Source organism: Amblyomma maculatum, chromosome 6 (assembly GCF_055883805.1).
Source record: "Amblyomma maculatum isolate TAMU_Amacu chromosome 6, ASM5588380v1, whole genome shotgun sequence".
NCBI lineage: Eukaryota > Metazoa > Arthropoda > Arachnida > Ixodida > Ixodidae > Amblyomma > Amblyomma maculatum.
Genome location: NC_139349.1, coordinates 127,531,051 through 127,551,021, shown reverse-complemented (window position 1 = coordinate 127,551,021; position 19,971 = coordinate 127,531,051). Strand labels below are relative to the sequence as shown.

The window sequence follows — 19,971 nt, the reverse complement described above, 5'->3', positions numbered from 1 at the left end:
TGGACTCGGGCGAGCCGTCGTTGAAGATTCCGATCTCACTTGCGAGTTTGCATCAGGGCCTCCAGCTTGCGTTTGTGGTCCCACAGTTGGGCATAATATCTGTCGCAGTTTGGTACGGAGTCTTCCACAGCAACTTCAGCAGTGACATCTGCAACTTGTTTGAGGGTGTCGGCTGACCAAGCGGCGATGTCTGTGATAAGTTGGGAAGAGCCTTGCTCTTTTCGCTTGGCGCGAAAGCAGTCCCAGTTGACCACTTTAGATGGTCGCGTACGTTGTCGAGTAGGCTCCTGAATGACAATCTCCAGAACGCAGTGGTCGCTTCCGAATTTTTCACGAGTATTGCACCAGGTAGCTGCAATCTCCGGTCCCGTAAAGGCGAGATCAGGGGTTGTGTCCCTCGAGACGCCCGTTCCTCTCCTAGTGGGCTGGGTGATATCCGTTAAGAGGTTCAGATGGAGTGTGTGCCAGTCGTCCCAAAGCAATCGGCCTTTAAGTGTGTCGTAGTGGCAACCCCATGCTTGATGCGGAGCGTTGAAATCACCGAGAATAATTAGAGGTTGCCCTCGCGCTAGCTGCTGTAATCGGAGGAAAAGTGGCCCGAAGACGGCCTTGTGTGATCGAGGTGGACTATAGACGTTGAGTACGAAAAGGCATTGCCTGGTCGCACGAGAGAGCCGGGGGAGAATTTCGAGAAGGATATGGTCTGAGAAAGTGGAGTCTAGCTCATGTAAGATAAATGTAAGGTTTCGCCTAACTAGAGCAGTGGAGAGGTGCGAGGTGTCACATATCATTTTTAATTTCATGCACACAAAGAAACAAGGCCCGGTGATCAGTATAGCCATACGCGGCCGTTTCGACAATCATTGCTACACGACGGACCTTCATATTGTTTTGTCGCTGTCGTCGGTTCTTTTAATTCTTCCGAAGGCTCCATATCAGCTGTACGGCCTGTTACGCTCTACATCCTGGTGTCCCCGCTTAGCGAGACGTTTCTTTCTCTGTTCAAGCGCCTCTGCTGCTCACTTGGCCTTTGGTTATTTATTCTTTCTCTCCTGAATTGCCAATTCACTCGAGAAATTGAGTCTCATCGGTCGATATCACCACTGAGCAGCAGCCCGACAATCCTCCATGCTGCGGCCCCCATGTCTAGCATCCGTTTATACACGCCGCTGCGCATGCACAGTTATGCTCATTGATAGCCCCTGACAGTTGGTAAAAGCCGCTTTAACAAATCTTTAACAAAGCGGCAATAATACGAGCAGAGGCCCAAACAACGTCGGAAGGCCTACACTTCAATGTCGTCTGCTTTAACCGATTGCGCTCTCTTTCTTCTTCTACCTCTAATCCACGTGTCAATATATATCAACTTAATACGCAAGCTTCTTCCAGGCGGTGTCCACCCTTTGACAGAGCCATATTGAACTTTCAGCTCACTCAGAGTTGGAGATAGTAGTTGCGCTTAAAGACGAGATAAGTGTGCGAGCTAACTAATTACTGAAAGAAATAATTATGCAAAAGTTTGTAGGGGTGCTACACACCACATTAAGAAACAGCCAGTATGAGCAATCACTCCCTAAATAGGAGGGAAACACTGGGTGTCTGTTATTTTCCTCAATCCCCTTGAAGAATGCGAGATAATTATGCCTCGATAAGCCGATAAAGCTGACAGTCTCATTTCAAGAATACGGCAAGAGGAATATTAAGAAAACACAATCAGCGCCTCGAGCTCCAAAAAGAGTTGATTCGCGCGAGCTCTTACGAGCACAAAGGAAGACAGACGTAATGCGGAACGCAGACAAAGATGAACAGTCACAGCAATAATAAAACTACAATGCATAAGAAACAATAAAAAAGCGTTCCCACATATGTAGTCCTAAGAGGAAAGTCGGTCTGCCTTATTGTGACCACGTGTGGCTTGGATAATAAAGCCTTTTTTTATTGAGGAGCAGGTATAAAACAGAGATTTCGGCGTAGTCCTAGTTCAACGCTTAAACACTCTTTGCCTCACGTTATATTCTGAATTAACATTTTGAGGCTGCATTTATAATGGTGTAGGTTTAGCTCTCTTCCCCAATTCCAAACCGAGTGCCGTCTTTCCATTACCGGTATGGTTCACAGCCTGCTTTTATTTACATTTTGTTCTTAACATAGAAACTCTCTTTTTATGTTGTGGCTAACAGAATGCCTTTAATGGGTCGAACGTACATGCTGCTTCAGGCATCTGTGTGGCGCATGAGGCCGCACCTAAATGACGTGGGATATAAATACTGCCGTGAACTGTTCAAATCTATATTTGTTGTTTTTACCAGTCGCCGGCATGCGGTTTTATTATTGTGACTACAGCCCAGGGATCGAATATGTACTCTTTGTTTGTTCATTCTTGTTGTCGTGAGACGCTGGTTTATAGTTTCCTTTGTTGCAGAAGATACTTAGAGATGTATCTCAAATTATTCTAGGCACGCGCGCGTTTCTACAGTACTCAAGAGTATTCTAATTACCGTTTCCTGTTTTATCTCGATCTTTTTTGCCATCTTTAAATCGAGTGCTGACGAGTGAAACGGGCATTCTTTGTTCGACGACCGCCGAGCAGAACTGTTCCTTCCGCCACCACTGATTGCTTATTTCTTTTGCAGGCGCAAGTCAGCTAAATAAAGAGTTTATTCAAATGAATTTCAAGCCTCCTCATATGTTGTCAACGGCATTTGCACCTCTACCTGACATCTGGCGGAAGTGCTTGCCTTTGTGTTACGGTTTACCCCTTCAAGTCAAGACAGAAGTCCTGCCCTGTCGTCCTGGGAACCATTCAATAGGCCAGTGAACCAGCCGCTAATTTCAATGGGTCCAACCCGCCCCGGTCTGCTGCGGGACCCCGTTCGGCCTCGGAAGACGTCAAAAATGGCAATTAGCCAATCGCAGTACCGTTTGTCATCTTGCAGCCGTGATAGCTTCCATCTTCTAAGGACTGTCCACTGAAGATGCTGAAGACTGCATGGACCTTTTCAACCTCGTGGCAAAAATCAATGGCGGCCTCGACGCTGCGAAACTCACGCAAGTCTACTTTGCTCTTCAAGTACCCGCCGGAGTTTAGTTCGAAAATCATGAGGCTACTGTGAAGGTTTAGGAGGCATTCAAAACGGAGTTTTTGACAGCCTTTGCAAGTTCAGTCCGAAAAGAAAGAGCCCACGCAATTCTGCCATCAAGAATTCAGCTTACAAATGAGCTTGGCCTGGATTATGTTGAGGAGATGAGGCGTCTCTTCCGTCGCGCCGATACCGGCATGATAGAGGAGACCAAGTGAACCTGTTGATTCGTGGTGTGAAAAATTAGCTTTTTTCAGGTCTTCTTCGCCAACCGCCAATGACTGTTGCGGAGTTCTGCCAGGAAGCAGTGAATATCGAAAAGGCCTATAAGCAAGATTGCGGCGCTACCATTGACCTCGTGAAATGATGTCTGCATTCCACTACGATCTACCACTCAAACCGGCCTGCGCAAATCACTACTGCAGTGCATACAGCCTTCGGGACCGCATACGAGAGATCTCCCTAGAGGAACTCCGCCGGTTGGTGGCTTCATCGCAACAACCCCAGGTGACGACGCTAGCGGACGTCTTCAATGAAGAGGGCCAGCAGGCACTCAGCGTTCCTCAAGCGACGGCGCCGACGGCTTCAGCCCTGGAAGTCACAGCCATGAACTATGCTGCTGCATGACGTCTTTTTGCACTCGACGTGACCTTCCAAGCCCTCGCTGCTACAGTCCTCTTCAAGAATGCCGCCCTTATTTCCCCACCCGCGAAGCCTACGAACGACCCTGAAGCCACGGGAAATGTGATGCCTGGACAATGTTTAACAACCGACAACTCTGCTACCACTGCGGGGAAGCTGGACTTATCCTCCGTCAGTGCGCGTACAGACGGATTGGCCTCCGTGGTTTTTGCCTTCGACGCCCCACGACCCTGTCTAGGCGAACGACCAGAAGAAATCGATGACTTCTTCCGAAGGGGGGAGCACGCGTCACCAAGACATCTATCATACTCCCTATCGCCTTACAATGCCTTATTTGCGTCGCCAGGCCTAGGTTACGTGCAAGAAAGGTCCCCTAAACCACGTAGGGAAACTAAAGGCCGCAACTTTGGCAGGTAAGGTTTCACAACTGCTATGAACCGAACATACTCTGCAGACGACGACACCGCCTTTACAACGACGCAAGCTATGAAGACTATCGCGACGATCACGCGCCCAGGCTCTAAAGTGACGCCAGCGCTACCTATGAAGAAAATTTCGGCGACAACACAACCAGACTACAGGCTGACATCACCGCCCCCGATCACGGCAAAGGAGGAAGTAGATATCAAACAACGAAGCCAACATACAATACGATGACGCGAACAAACAGACTTGATGTTTTTTTCGACGGTCCCACGGTTATCGCCTTAGTGAACACTGGAGCCGACCATCCTATCATCAGTGGAGTGTTCGCCGCCCAGCTTAAGAAAGCGAGGACCATTTGAGATGGCCCGCTGATACGTACCGCTGTGAGTAATTTTTTTACGCCGTCCGGACGATACACCTCAAGAGTAACAGAGAATAGACGCACTTATCCTACCAGCTTAGTGGTCTAGCAGCACTGTTTCTGTGACGTGATTTTGGGCATGGACTTTCTGAAGAAGCATCGTGGCAACATTGACCTTCGCTCAAAACTCATCAAGCCCTCGACAGATAACGCCATACCCTCCACGACAACATCGACGCACCACATCGATCTAAACGTCCTCGACGGAGACCTCACTTTGAGAATGCGCGACGTCGAAACATTGCGATGTTTATGTTTGCCTTCACTGCTATTTTTGCAACCTCGAGGCTATGTTTTCTATGGTGGGAGTAGCGACACCAACCATTCAAACCTCTATTTGTTGTTTTTTAATAGCCACCGGTATTCGGCCTTATCATTGGGATTGTAGCGCAAGGATCCATTATCTACTATTTGTTCATGCTCGCTATCGCGGGATGCGGCTTTATCATTTACTTTGATGCAGAAGATGCTTTGATATGTATCTAGAATAATTCTAGCCACGCACGCGTGTTTCTACAATGTTCCAGGGTATGCTGGTCACCCTTTGCCACACAGTGAATGCGGCACCTACAAACAAAGGAAGTAGCGGGGCTGTGCAGTAATTTTTGAGCTGTTATGACATCATGGCTGCCAGGCTTGCAACCCCTGTTAATCTAATGAGCAAAGAAATATAGGAAATAAAGAGAGTTTGTTATCAGAAAGGAGCCAAGAGCCAGTGGTTCAAGGATCGTTTAGTGTTCGCGCGTGTTTATCAGTGTGAAATAATAATGCAATAGTGGAAGCAAACGGATAGAAAGTAAAAGAAAAGCAACCACAGGCCGCACCCAGATCCGTTTCCAGGACCTACATGACATCCTTCTACATGGCACCCTTTACCCGTTTTATTATATATGGTTGAGATTCAACCACTGTGCGGAGTCCACTTTGCGTGTTCGGCGACAGAAAGAGGAGCAGCTCCAAAGGCTTGAGGAACGGCTCCAAGAGGCTGTCCATACCCGAGGCCAGCTGAAAGAAGGCAACATTCTCCCTGTGTTTTCTTCCCCCTCAATTCAAAGAACACCCGACAGTCCCTCTAAGGTTACTTATGACACTCGAATTCATTTCCATGGATAGGAGCTATGCCTGACGACTGACTGACAACCAGCTTTCAGGAACTTTAACAGCAATTGGCAGCGATGCACGGGTGACTGTAGCAAAACTGGACACGTACATTACAGGAAAGGTTTCCTCCAAACAATGAGGCACACCATCAGAAACCAGCCAGAAGTCTGACATTTCGTCCACCTGCCCTTTTAGATCTCCGGGTTATAATGTTATATAAATGCTTTTCGCTCCCAACGCTGTTCAGCAAACCAGGAACAGTTTTCATCACACTCTTCTTGTGCCCATAAATTCTGCTTCCGAGGTTAGCTCTAAAACAACGCTTATATGAATCGTAGTTTGGCTTTACAATGGATGCGCTTTTCGAATCCAGAAGCAGGACGACTCAAAGGAAATTAAGGAAGCTGGAGGGGCAAAGAACGAACTCGACCCCTTTGTTCACGGTGCAGGTGCGTGTAACTCTAATTTAAGAGGCCGCGGCGCCGCTTCCAGCCCAAGCATAGAGGATGTTTCAGGAAAGTTTGTTTCTCTGTGCCGTCTCCTAGACGGGTAATTTTAACCGTAGAGTCTGCACTTGTTACGTGGTCAATAATGTGCGAGAAAGGGAGAGGGGAGGGATGATGGAAAGATGTTCGCTACCTATCGAGAGCGCCAGAGGAGCAGAGGATCGTGTAGGGTTCGCGCCGCGTTTCGCTTTTTCGTTCTGCGCTACAAAACAGGCCCTAACAAATGGGCCCAGCGCCGGTGGTAAAGCACACCGAGAATCGATGTCAGGGACGGACATATTCAGCGCTCCCGGCTTCACGCAGCCCCACATACACCCGGAACAACCAATGGGCCTGCAAATGCTTCCACCTTCCGCTGCTGCTTCTTCTTTCCTTGAGTACAGCTTCCTCTTTTGAACTTTCTCTTTCACCAGCTCGTGTCTTTCACTTTCTACTGCCCCTAACTTCTTTTTCATTTATTTCTCGTTCCATTCCCCGTGGCATCATTCACCTCGCTGATACCCCTTGTGACGCAGTGTGGCATATCGCTATTCTTTGGCGGGAAGAAAAACCTTCCGCAGGGGCCACCCCGATATTGTAGGCGTGAGCGACTGTACAACTGCGCTCTACTTGTTTCGGAGAAGCCTTGTTGAGGCTTTTTTTTGATGTTTTAGAAAACAGCAATAATAAAAACGGAGCTACCTTCCCAGAATAAATTTTGTGTGTTTTTTTTTCCCATGCCTCCATTAGGTTTGTAAACAGGCCACGTACGTTAGTTGCAGGAGTACATTCTGCTCACTAGGGCGCTAGTCATAAAGAATAAATTAAGCTGTGATGGAAACGGCATTACAATGCTCTTTTTTTCCAGGCTACTTAAAACGTAAATGGACTAAGCTTTAAAATAATTGTAAGGTAATTACCAATACCTTAAGAGACTCGTGTGAGCATGCTGATTGAAGTGTTCTTAGCTTTCAATGCAGAAAACATTTTGGCTATGAATGTTATCTTGCTCTGAGAAGAAATAATGCAGACAGCCATAAGTATTCAGTGGGTCGCATTCGTGAAATTTAACAGCAAAAAAAAAAAAACGAAAGCCTATATACTGGCTGTTGCCTGATTTATTGTTATTTTAATTCTAATTGATTGTTGTCGTAGTGTAAAGAATTTGAAAAATATGCATGTCGAAAAACACTTTCCTAGAAAATATGTAAAATTTCCGTGAATTGCCTGAGCTCATTAAATTCTAGCGCTATGGCTAGATCGTATTTATCCGTTATTCCCTTTACAGAGTGAACACATTCTTCCTAAATCCTTGTTTTATCAAGAAAGGTGAAGTTTCCAAAAATAATAGTTTACCCTTCTGACGCCATTGAAAGAAACGAAACATTGAGTACATCAAGTTCTCGATGCATAAGAGGGAATAAAGACAAATATGTTGAAAACAAAATGCTTGCATTGTTGGTTCCTCGCCTGAAACACTGCCGAAGAGGTTGCATAACTGGAAGTGCTAAAACCTGCGCGAAGCTTACATGTAAGACTGCAAAGCCTTTTTGAGCTCCTCTTTGAGACCTGGACGCCGCCGCACATTGCTAACGATACAACCTTCAGGCTAGGACATACACGTATATTGACGTCAACTATGCCCGCCTTACATATACAACGTACAATCGCTTCCTGTCTTGGCCTGGGTAAACGCTGAACAAAGTTAAAGCCCGCTTATCATTGTTCAGTCAAAATCACACCAAGCACGGCAGAGTTCTATAAAGGTAGGGTGACTTCGACATCTCACCATATGCGACGTCATCTCCCAGCTTCTCTGCGCTTCTTTGTTGCTCCGAGAATCTAGATGTATAATCGGCGAGTACGTTGTCATTTACAAAGCTAGAACAAACCATCCCGTCATGTAATAAATCAGTGAATTTACAGAATGGAACATTGTACATTGATAGTATTGTCATATATAGCTCAGCTGCCCTTTACGATAACCTGCTATGGGTCAACTGAGCTGCGCCAGCGTTTTTTTTTTTTTTGCTTAGCTACAGCTTGCATACAAGCATCTGTTGCAATGTTTACAAATAATATAGTGGGGTACTCAAGTCTCAAGTCCCGAAATGCGGGAGCATTTCGAGTTCCGTGCCAAGTTTTTTTATTAGTTTGTTCTGCGGTCCGTTGCTTAGTACCGCTTCTTGTATCATTGTTAGTACCATTGCCTCGTTGTTGACAACTTCTTATCTAGACACATTCGTGCCGCGTGATCAGTTGAGAAGTCAACATTCATCCTTATTGATGTTACTAGCAATCACATTTACAATCCCTCTCACTATTGCTTCTATCATTCTCTTATTAATAATATTATCAGTGACTATCTAATCTAATCGAGTTTCATAATTATGCTTAATGGAAACCTAGCCAGCCATTAAACGGCCTTATCTGATTTAAAGAGCACTGAACAAAGGTTCAAGGAAGTTTCAGTTCCCAACCCGAGCCAACGTTTCGACAAGGGGGCTTGTCTTCGTCAGACGAAGACAAGTCCCCGGCTTGAGAACTCAGGCTCTCCTTCAGCCTCTCCTTCAGCCTTTGTTCAGTGCTTTTTCATACTGTCTAGCTACCTTCTTTTTGTCCTTTTACCCTGGTTATCAGTTTTATTTACATCATTCATTATCATTACCATATCATAATTATAGGACTGTAATTAACCATCACTATATTATCAGTCACTATTTATTTTATATAGTTCATATGTCTACCGTTAAAGCCGACCTAAATTTCTGTTCCGTAGCGTCATCAGTTTTGTCCTATCTCATTATATTTATCATGACTAGCGTGACTAACCAGTAATCTGTGCACAAATTTGCTTTGACTTGTGTCATAGTAACTAATTATTCCCGATTATTGCTGTATTATTATTAGTTACCATAATTCTTGGCAAAGTTATGTCGTACCCATCTCCTGGTCCCAAATCCTGTCCACGCCAACTATTATTCAAGAAGCGCTTTCGCATTAAAAAGAAAAGCGGCGCTTTTTAAGACGTATAAGCCAGTGCTCGCAAGCAACCAAAATGAAAACGAAGACATCGCACAGGGTCCAAAAAAAGTTTATATCTCAATATTATGACTGCAGTAAAAGTGTACTTGCTTCAATTGTTTTGCAGATTTAAAAGTGACGTGCTAGTAATTAAGTCTTTTGTCGCTAATTAGCATTATGGTGTTGCTTTATGATAATAAATACGTGCCCTGGTAGATCTTTCTTGATTTCTAAGCTTTTTACATGTGCCATTTAGCTTAATATCTATATCCTTCATCCTCTTTTAACGAAAGTCGTAATTACTTTTCGCGAGCGCTGTACAAAATACTGAAGTCAAATTATACTACTTATTCAAAGCATAGATTACATGCAATTATATTTGTGGTATTAATGTCTCAATATTTCATAGCTGCCTTAAAATGTTTTTCCAAGGACGCGCGCCACTGCTTTTCTGTGAGAAATATATTTACTCGCTGCTAGCGCAGGGAAGATTTCACAAGCAAATTTTCTCCACGTATCGCGAGCTTAGGCTATTAATTCCCTAAACTTATGCTTAAGAATTTCTTATATTAGTCTTCATTTGCCTTGGAGTTGAAAGGTGTTTCAGAATCCGGGAGCTAGATGCAGTGTCTGTCTATTCTTGGATCTAGCTGAAAATATAATGTGTATACAGTCAGATCCAACTTGTTAGAAGTTGAGATACCACCATCCTCTCTTACTTGGCATTAAGGGCAGATGAGTCCGAATAGGTAGACAATCAGGCAGCGAGGGACACGATCAAACCCACCGCTGATGAAACCGCGGCTTGACAAACAGTTAACGCTAGACAGACACATGGCCCACGCAGACAGCAACTCAACAGTTTTTTTATATTTATGCTCTCTTTACTTTGTATAGGTTTTTCCTGTCATATAAAATGCCGACTAAGAAGGTAAAGATATTCCAATCTACGTGCAAACTCTCAGAGGCGGATGACAAGGCTTAAGAGAAACCAAAAAGTGAATATTGCGCTGTCTTGTGCCACTGGTGCACTGTGTTCCTGTATGTTATATACCTTCCCTCAGCCCAAACCTACTTATGAATTATTATTGCGTTAAACATTGATGTGAGGCTTCTCAACACAGTTTCGGAGATCAAACCCTAGAATCTCAATGTTTTACATGCGGGTTTGTAAGTGGAGAAAAAAGTACAACCCCACTCTGGCGTCTGCATCGAACGGTTCTATCAAGATGGCAATTCTCATCATGAAACATGGCTTCTTGCTTCATTCTGAGCACACGACGATCTCATTACAGACATTCAGTGGTAAACGTACACTCGGATTCAGCTACATTGATGAGGTGCTTATTCGAACCTGTATCTGACCTCTCCGCATTCCACTGCGGCTGACCTTGTTTCCAAGAGTTCGAAATGAGTTCCCAAATGACGCCGACGTGTTAATGAGTCTTGTGGCAGCGCGTCCGCACTGAGATTCCTCCACTACACTTCGGAAGTAGGTAATCAAAATCGAAACATAATAAGTGTTCGTGCGATATCTGTTTCCCAACTTCTCCTGTCTGGATAAATCAGGATGCGGTAAATGGGTGCCAAAAAGAAAGGAATCGATTTCTTTTGGCAGAAGCCCAACGGACCACGAAATATTGAACTAGAGAAAGCCTGCAGCAAGCTATTTCTTTCGCGCATCACAAATGGGGCGGAAATGCCTGCAATATAGGGTCATGGTAATCGCTGTTTGTGCTTCTTCCTAGACGCTAAAAAGAAGATACTGAATACATAAGGTTTCATAATATCAGTTTGGTAGTGCAAATGTTTCCCAGCCTTCATCCTTATCAATCCCTCTAAAGCTGATATCAAAGTCGCTATTCGTGTACTTAAGCTAGTCACCATTTCTTTAATTGCAGCCCACGAAGAGCACGTCACTTCCTCTTTTCTCATGGGCCTTTTACGCGGCTGCTGCCGGGATCAACGCATCTCTCCGACTCTCATTCGCCTTCGAAGAATATGTTAAGTGTAACTAGTCAAGCGTTTTGAGTTCCATTTCTGCAGCTCTTTGGGGACGGACGTATGGTTTTGCAGCGCAAACGTAGCATCATATTCAAACAAAGCGATTCTTGCTTCGCTGTTAAAATGCAAATCAGTTGTAGATTCAAAGTCATATCGCGTACGATTTGGCTACGCCAACTGAGTTCTATATGAAGTGTTACAGTAATGCTATGCCCCAATACATACGGTTCAATAACGTATCAATGATTCGTTATAATACGCACAAACCATTCACGCACTTCAAGCACAGTAGCTTCTAGTCTACGTTAGTTTCTCATTTCGATTGGTGCTAAACAATAGGGCCTAATTTACGCACTCTATTTAGGATTATCTCATATGAATTGTGATTCCTAGTTTAAAATGGCTTGGATCCCAATCAGGGTGCGCACTGTTTAGTACCATCTATGAATCACAATTTTTGGGATGGAAAGCACCCCAAAAATGTATCGCATCTGGAAGTGAGGTGTCTGCTGTCTGACTGAAAAGCTGCTATGTCGTGTTCGTATACATAAGGATTAGAACTCTATATGTCAGTCCTTTGAGGTTTTAGTAAACTAGGGTGCCGTTAATACCGACACGTGTTATGCTTCACAAGGTTTTGCTAGATGACAGTGGGTTATCAACGCTAGTGGGATATGAAGTCACCAAAACATGTCCGCCGTCTTTAGGGCATTGTTTCATTATTACCGAGTTAAATTACTCACGCTATTGCAAGCCTTTAAGCAACAATACATAGAAATGTTCACTTTGTCGATGCTCTGATGTGCTTTATTTCAAGTTAACTTGGCTCAGTATGCGCAGGTTTTTCGAATACAATTGAGAAAACATGAACACAATCTAACTAATAGGGCGATACCCAAACTGCTCAATAGGGAAACCTGACACAACTGCGACGAGTTGTATGCGTCGGATCGGATGTAAAATTTGACACAAGCAAGCCTTTATTCGAATGAACGGGTTTTCCTGTGGCTGATATTGGGAAAAAAGCTAATGGAGGGGTGCTTCCAGAATATGAGCACAAAGAGTATAAAGATGTAAAAAAAATACCAGTGAAGAAAAACAGACAGCACTCAAGACTGAATTCTCTAAATTGCAGAGACTGATCCCGTTATATAGCTCGGGTATTGAAAGAAAATGCGACACCGTTCCGAAAGGCCCGCATGCTCCCTTGTCTTCCTGCAATGCCCATCCTTCGGGACTTTGCCGGCTTGTTTAGCCCCGGATTGGACAGAGTGAATCGGTCGCGTCGTGCATCACCGCCTTCCTCATTGCTGCTTTGTGGGGCTTCCACCGCACCATAATCTGTTAGACTGCGTTTTTCTCCTTGTGAACAATCGAAGCCGTTACATTTTTCTTTGTACACTCTGCGTGAGAGAAGGGCTGAGAAAACGTAGCAGCAATGTATACGTACGTGCGTGAAGCCTCAGTGAGAGCGGCTGGGATACTTTCCCCTGCGATGAAGGCCGACTATGGCAGGGTGAATAGAGATATGAGAAATGTGCATGCGACTCTGTCACCGGCGTTGTAATATTTGACCTCGTCCGAAATGCTTTCCTCAACAGCCAACGCGTCCAAACACGACATGATGCGTCCACGCCTTCCTGAAGAAAGCGTGCTCAGCAGAACAGTGTGATTTTGGTGTTCGTGCGCTGAGGAAATGGTATTCCAGAACATTATGGAAAGAAACAGATGCCCACGAAGGCCATTATTTCAGAGTTAGCCAGTCGCCTCTTCGTAGTCAGCAATACGACGAATCGTATGCCGATGGCTGTGAACTAGGAACATAAAATAAATCTTGTTCAAAAATTACGCATGGTTCTTTCAGACTACTACTCCATTAATACATACGCTGCGCATATTAGTAAATCCTATCGCTGTGGATTTCGCCTTAGATGTTACGTTTTTCTTCGTATTCAGTAAACACGATAGTATGAGTTACTTAGGGACTAACTCAAACACAATATGCAAACGTCATTCCACGTGGCTCAGGAAAGACCATTCTTTCGTGCTGTCCTCCATTTTGTCATAAAATGTCTTGTAGATGAAGCAGTACATGTGAGCCTCGCTTGAATCAAGAGAAACAAAATGCTAGCATCTGCAGGCCTTCCTGTCGAGAGAGCCCAAAAACAATGACAACAAAGCGAAAGAGCACCTAAAGCTTTTCCCCTAAAAGTACAGTCGTGGTTTGCATTTTATTTTTTTTGATTTTATTTCTGTTTCATTTTATTCCAGAATAACAAACCTCTAGATACAAGTTTTGGACAGATCACGTGACTAAAGAAATTATTTAAATGCTCGCACCCTCTCCACAACTTCATTAACCACTTTCCTCCAGAATACGTCCCATTTCTTCGCACTCAGACGCGGACGAGCGGGCGGCGGCTATTGTACAAGTACCGCGAATATGCAAAGGTTGTCTGCGCCAAGGCTAACGTTATTCGTGACCCTGCATGGCATAAGATAAAAACCGAGGACGATCGCCTTAGCCTTACACTGCTTGTAACTGCAATACCGCTAGGCTCTGCTCTCGGAATGGCGTCCATAAAAACAGCTTTTTCGCCTCCTCGTCACCATCGGACCTCTCTCTTGCTCGCCACGCTATATTTGTGGCGGTGACGGTGCTGCTTCCACTGCTGTGTGCTATTGGGACACATGCGGTTTATATTTACTTACCTGGATGCTCGCCATCTTTTTCCAGACTGCTGTGAGTTCTGGCACACCTTCAGAACCCCGCATGTTAGCCTGTTTCACCTCTTTCGTACTTCGAATGTATTGTAACAGCTGTCTGTTCGTCTGTGTTTACCGTTTGTTACCCAAAAAAACACTCGACGTTGCGCTTGCTATTTTTGCAAGCCTCATAAACTCTTTCGACACAAGCAAGGCTTTTGCTCAGAGGCGCTATTGCAAGTTCTTTTCTTCTAGCCTGTCCTGTCAACAAAGCTGAGGTACATAAAAAATTTACGTGCACACTACCCGACAGATCATTTGCTGCCGAAATAAATGTTGCTACACCGTCGCCTAATGAAGCGCCCGTTTAAATAACATAAGTGAAACCCGCAACGTAGACGTTTAACCTTGGTTTCTAAATTTGTAACTAGATCAGTTGATTTTATTCATTCAGTAATAATTCTTAAAGAAGCCAAAAATTGGAAATGGGGTTGCGATATGATGAAAACACGGAGCATACTCTTTCCGTATACACGCCCACTTTTGTGAAATATAAATATCGCAAATGGGGAATAATATCTGAAATGAAATGATTCACACCGCGAAGGAGTGGGGATTTGGAGGAGGTCAGGAGGTCAGGAGCAGTGTACTCTGCTGTTAAGGCCAGAACAACAGGCATAATTTCATGTGAACGCGACTCTGGTTCGCTCGTACAGGATGTGTAGTTCAGGAGAAACACTTGGTTTGCGCTTGGTGTCAGGGCCAAGTCTTCTTGTTGAGACACACAGTGGACGTGCTTACGGTGTTTGGTGTGTGAAACATGACTTGCCCCAGTTAAAAAAGTAAATGATGTTGGAACAGGTTCATATCTTTTTCTGTTTTGTGTTGCTCCTGGACTTTAGTGGAGTGGCAAGTTGCGATTAGTTTGCTTTTTGCTAATTTTAATATGCATATATATAGAAGATTTTAGCGTGCGACACGTTATATGCCGACGCGTCGTTTGAAAAGTCATGATGATCCGGCCGTGCTTGACAATACGAAAATCCGCCTTCTTATAAATGCTCTATATATCCTCTAAACAAGTCGGCTAACTTAAAGATTTCATTAAATTGCTATTTACAGTAGTCATTATGCTAAAAGCACAAACAAAACAAGTCAGCATTTTTATATCGGGGTTCCTCGCCAAAAAAAACGCACAATAAGAAGAGCAGTGATTCATAAATTATGATGTTGCAGATGCACATAACCTCAGAGAGAAAGGTCACAGCATGTCGCTGCACATGCTGTGCCCGGCAGTACTTAAACATTTTGACTCCCAATTCACTGGCCGGTGCCAGTACTGTGGACAGGTGGCTGACACCTACCACATGGTATGGGCCTTCCAACGAAACCCATCCCTTCCCCCCATCCCTAACCCTTCCCGGGAGGACTGGGAGGCAACCCTGCTCGGCTGCTGCGACCTACAGGCCCAAAGGTCCTTAACGCGGCGTGCGCGGGCGGCGGCAACCGCCAATGGGGTCCCTGACTAGGGTCTCTAAACAGTATTGTAAGGCCGAGGCCCTTAAGGCTCCGCGTCAAACCTCCAAATGTACAATAAACGTTTTCACCACCACCACCACATTACCGCCTTCCAAACTTACGCATTCGTGGTTCAGCAAACCGCGCCTCTCAGCTCGATATCTCACATGGCCAGGATCAAGCTACTCTATTGGGATGTTGAGAGAGCAAGTGCTGAAGACCTATGGGCAGATCGATGCCGTGCAGGTGCACAATTAGGTGAGATAGCTCCCTTGGCTCACGCGTCAAGCCATAACAAAGAGGGGAGAGAAACTTCGGAACGCTTCGTTGCCTTGCGCCTGCGCTCACTCGAGAGCTTTTCAAAATCGGCAGCGTACGAAAAAGCAGAAAAACCAGGAGGGGTGTGAGAGGAGAGAGAAAGCGTCCTATATCGAGCCATGTACTTCCGGCGCTAATCCCATCAACGCGTGTGAGCTCATGGGCTTTTCGAGACACGTTTGCCGTCGTCCTCGTGCTTCATAGGCTCGCGGGTTCGGGAAGCCAAACGACTGCCGGGTAAATGAATTACAGGGCGCCTCTTTTGGCGTTCGCCGAGGGCAGTGACACGCGGCTGCGAACGCAGAGAGACCTGCGACACCGGCGTTTAAAGGCAATCCGGTAGTACACAGACAAATAGGGGCATGCGAAGAGGCCAAGCCAGAAAAATAATTGCATGAGAGCGGAAGAAAATATGAAAACTTTTGCGTTGCCGAAGGCTTTAAGGGGGGTCTAAACAATTTAGGTTACAATACTGGGAATGTCTGCACGTCTGTCTGGTTCTCAAGGGTGCAGGTTGTGAATATATTTTAATGCGAAAATATTGGCTCATGGGTCGCTTGAACAGCATGTGGGATAAGATCAGATGCAACGCAGTTATGAACGAAGATAACCAGCCAAAACCAGACAATAAACGAGGGATCATTAATGATAATACGTTGTGTAAAAATCTTAAAGTGATAAGAGTCACGATAATAAATGCCATAAGAAAAATGACGCTGATGACATAACTCAATTCTCATTTAAGGCACCATCAACAATACTTATGCGATATCATCAGATAACTTCTAAATTTTCTAACAAAATTAATTATAATGTAGCCATCTTTAATATTATTGATGGTGATATTTAAGGATATGATAATGAGATAAGATAGATAAAGTTTAATGTCATTCCATAGCAAGCTAAGTAACGGTATTCGTGGAACGTCATCAGATTAGATATGTACTTGCTATAATATATTCAGAGTATTAATAGTGATAGTGATAATCAATTACAGTGATTACTCCACAAGCTATGCAGGTGATAGGAACGTGTCGGGACAAGAATAATAAAAGCAGGAATATAAAGAAAAGATGCCGTCTCCTGTAATGTTGAATGTTTCATTGCCTTGGTTTGTCCTCGCCTTAAGTGCACTCTGTCATTTTGGATTTTTCATTTCCTTGATTCGCGCGAATGCCAGTTTTATTAGCTTGCCATACACCTATCGTTTGTTTCACCCATCTGGGTGCTTCGAAACGAGAAAACATTTTATTGGTGAAAAATTCTAGAAATAAATTCATAACTTTCCTTTTTTTTCGTTGGATTAGCTCGTTAGGTGCCCGCTTTACAGAACGTTTTTGAATTGTAAAACTTCAATGGCACCGAACAACGCCACTTTGCGCATTAGCTCCTCAAGAAATGCAAGCGTTGGCTTTCTTTATGTTTGTCTGTGTGCACATTCTCTTTGCACGTATATGTGAACATCAAAATCCTGCAACGCAGTTTCCGAAACCAGTGTTTTTAATTATTTGCTAAGGGCACCTAACCCAATAGGTGTCGTTCAGATGTTAGGCGAATGGTGATTTTGCGTTTTTCAGCCGTTGGCAGAGAATCAATGGCTAACCTATAAGCCGTCATTGTTCTTTTTCGGATGTTCCGACCGAATAATTTGCTTCTGATGTAACGTGTACAGTAAGGCGGGAATGAAAATGTAAAAACGAAACTGTTATTACTATAAGTAAAACGGAGAAATCATTAAACTTATAGCAAATACACCATGCATAAATATTTCCTATTGTTATGACCGTAGCATTATATAAATGTACCTGCTATGTAAGTGATGGCACTAACTCCGTAACATGCAATGGCCAGAAATTATCTCACAGGGTACATAACACATGAGAGGCAGGGCAGTAAGTGGGAAATCTCTGCGAATGCGTTGGCTATTGGGCCGTATGTTTATTGCCATGAATTCAGCTTAGCATAGCATATTTTCTATAAAACCAACGGCGCTTACTTACTTAGCCGTATTGACACACCCGTAAACCTTACCGGCCACCTGAGCAGCCTCCTCGTACGGACAAATGCAAAAAGCTGAGGTCAGAAGTCAGAAGGCTTATAAAGCCAGATTATAAAAGAATCTGTTTATATCATCAAGGTAGCATGTTGAGCAGAAAAAGAAAGCTGAAATATGGCAGCTACTTTGTTACTGTCATGCTATCATAAAGGGACATCATCGCTGGACGACTAAGAAGTGAAATAAATTTATTAACACTATCATGCACGAGGAACAGAGGCAAAATATGCAACGAAAGCTTCTCGCTCTCATTATCCTCTTGTCATAATAGAGTGAATAAACTAAGATGCCGTTCCCATGCGGTAAAGGAAAAAATCTGATTTTTTGAGTGTTCCGTCTTTCTTTTACCCTCTTTCAACAGATTTGAGCAACTGTCTAAGAAACTGCCCATCATTTAGGGCCACTAGTTAACCCAAAGTTCATTTTTTTTCTTAAAAACACAGGTTCAATGTAATTCCGAGCGGGCGTTTGTTTAGATGAAGTGGCTCCTGTGCAAGGCCCCAACATTTCGAAAACGGCGAAACGAGGGCTCGCCGCTTTGTTGCAATGAACTTTCATTCTTAACACCCAACCGGTTAATCTAACAGAATTCAATTATGGTATGGAGTGTTACTTTGATCTGGCAGCGCTGCCAGCGTGAAATTCTATATCGGCGCCACATTGTACTCATGTTGTGAAGCCGGCGTTTATGTTTAAATTCTTGCGACCGTTCTCCACAGAGTTGCGTCAGTAGCATCACTGCCGAATCTTTCGTGTAAAGCAGCTGCCCAATAATGCCGCATTTTAAGCTCACTCTGTTTAAAATATGAAGCGTTAATCAGAAAAAAGCGATTAATTGCCCTGACAACGTCCCCGCATCTATAGAGGCAGCATCGGTATGGAAAATAAATAGTACAACTGGCTCAACAATATAATTCATAACAACAGGCATTGCAGTGGTAACGTACAACATGCAAAAATGACACAGTGATACACAACTCAAGAAAAACTCGTGGGTAATGAAGAGATATCAATATTCAAAATTATGACATACCTACTCAAATTTTGAGCGGAATACAAACAGTGAACATGTATTGGAGAGATTGGATCATGCCACTAATATAAAGACAGAATAATCACATTCAACTGCGATGAGAAATATGCATCAAAGGCCTGCCAAACTATGAGGTTCTCAAGACCAATAAGGTTTCATCATTCATCAAATGCCTCGTTTATTTATCTTTAACTTTAAGTAAAGCACACGCAAACAGGTGTGAGGCAGCTTATGGTAGACAATGACTACTTCCAAACTCTTCTCAGAAATGACCACCTTAAATCAGACCCTGAGAGTCAGCCCCAATTCCTTAGTCGCTGTCCACACTGTTTGCAAACCTCTTGGTGACCATCAGCTTCACCTCGCGGCGCAAAGGTGGTCTCAAAGACAAAGAAGTAGGAATAAGCAAGGGTAAGGGCGAAGGAAACGACGGAAACACAGTTCATGCCGGGAAGGAATGCCAGAGATCAATAAAATATGAATCGAAGCTGAAGAATAGACAATAAGGCGAAACAAACGTGTACAGGAGAAGTATTGGGAAAGAGGAGGACGAGCTAAATCTCCGTGGGACTTGAAGTGTAACTGACTACCCATCACGTTTTTTTTTTTCACTTTTCAACTTTTATTCTCTTTGCTGATTTGTTGAATTGTTTCTTGCCTCTTATGTGAGCCACAGGGCTGTTACAGAGATAAAGACCTCGGTTTATCATCAGTACCCGAGCTTCAGAAAATGATACTTCTTAAGCGGTATGAAATGTCCACTAAGGATAATAACCGTTTTTTTTTTTAGTACTGTTTCAACATCTTGATAAAAGGAATAAGGGCACGTAGCACTCACATCTTGGAAGAGTGAGAACTTTTGCGTACTCGCCCCAACTATGGAAAGCAAATATTACGTTTTCTTCGCAGTTATTGGAATACAATTTTGCAAGCTGATTTCCCTGTGTAGACCTGTGCTTCTTTGTTTTTTCTTTTTTTCCCTGTAATTATTTTTTATTTTTTATTTCATTTTCTTTTGTTTCTCTTTCTTTTATTCTGTGCCAATTAGAAAGTGTAAGTTTTTCCACTGTGTAAGTGAAGTGTGTGTGTTGTGAAGATGTAGGTTCATGCACTGTGTACCATTTTTTCTGTCAGCCTATGTCCAGTGTCCGGGGCAG

At 43.9% G+C, this 19,971-nt stretch overlaps 1 pseudogene; it reads left to right on the top strand.

Annotated features, from left to right (window-relative positions):
• The window catches only part of LOC146186725 (uncharacterized), a 93,572-nt pseudogene that overhangs the window by 48,845 nt on the left and 24,756 nt on the right, over positions 1-19,971 (top strand).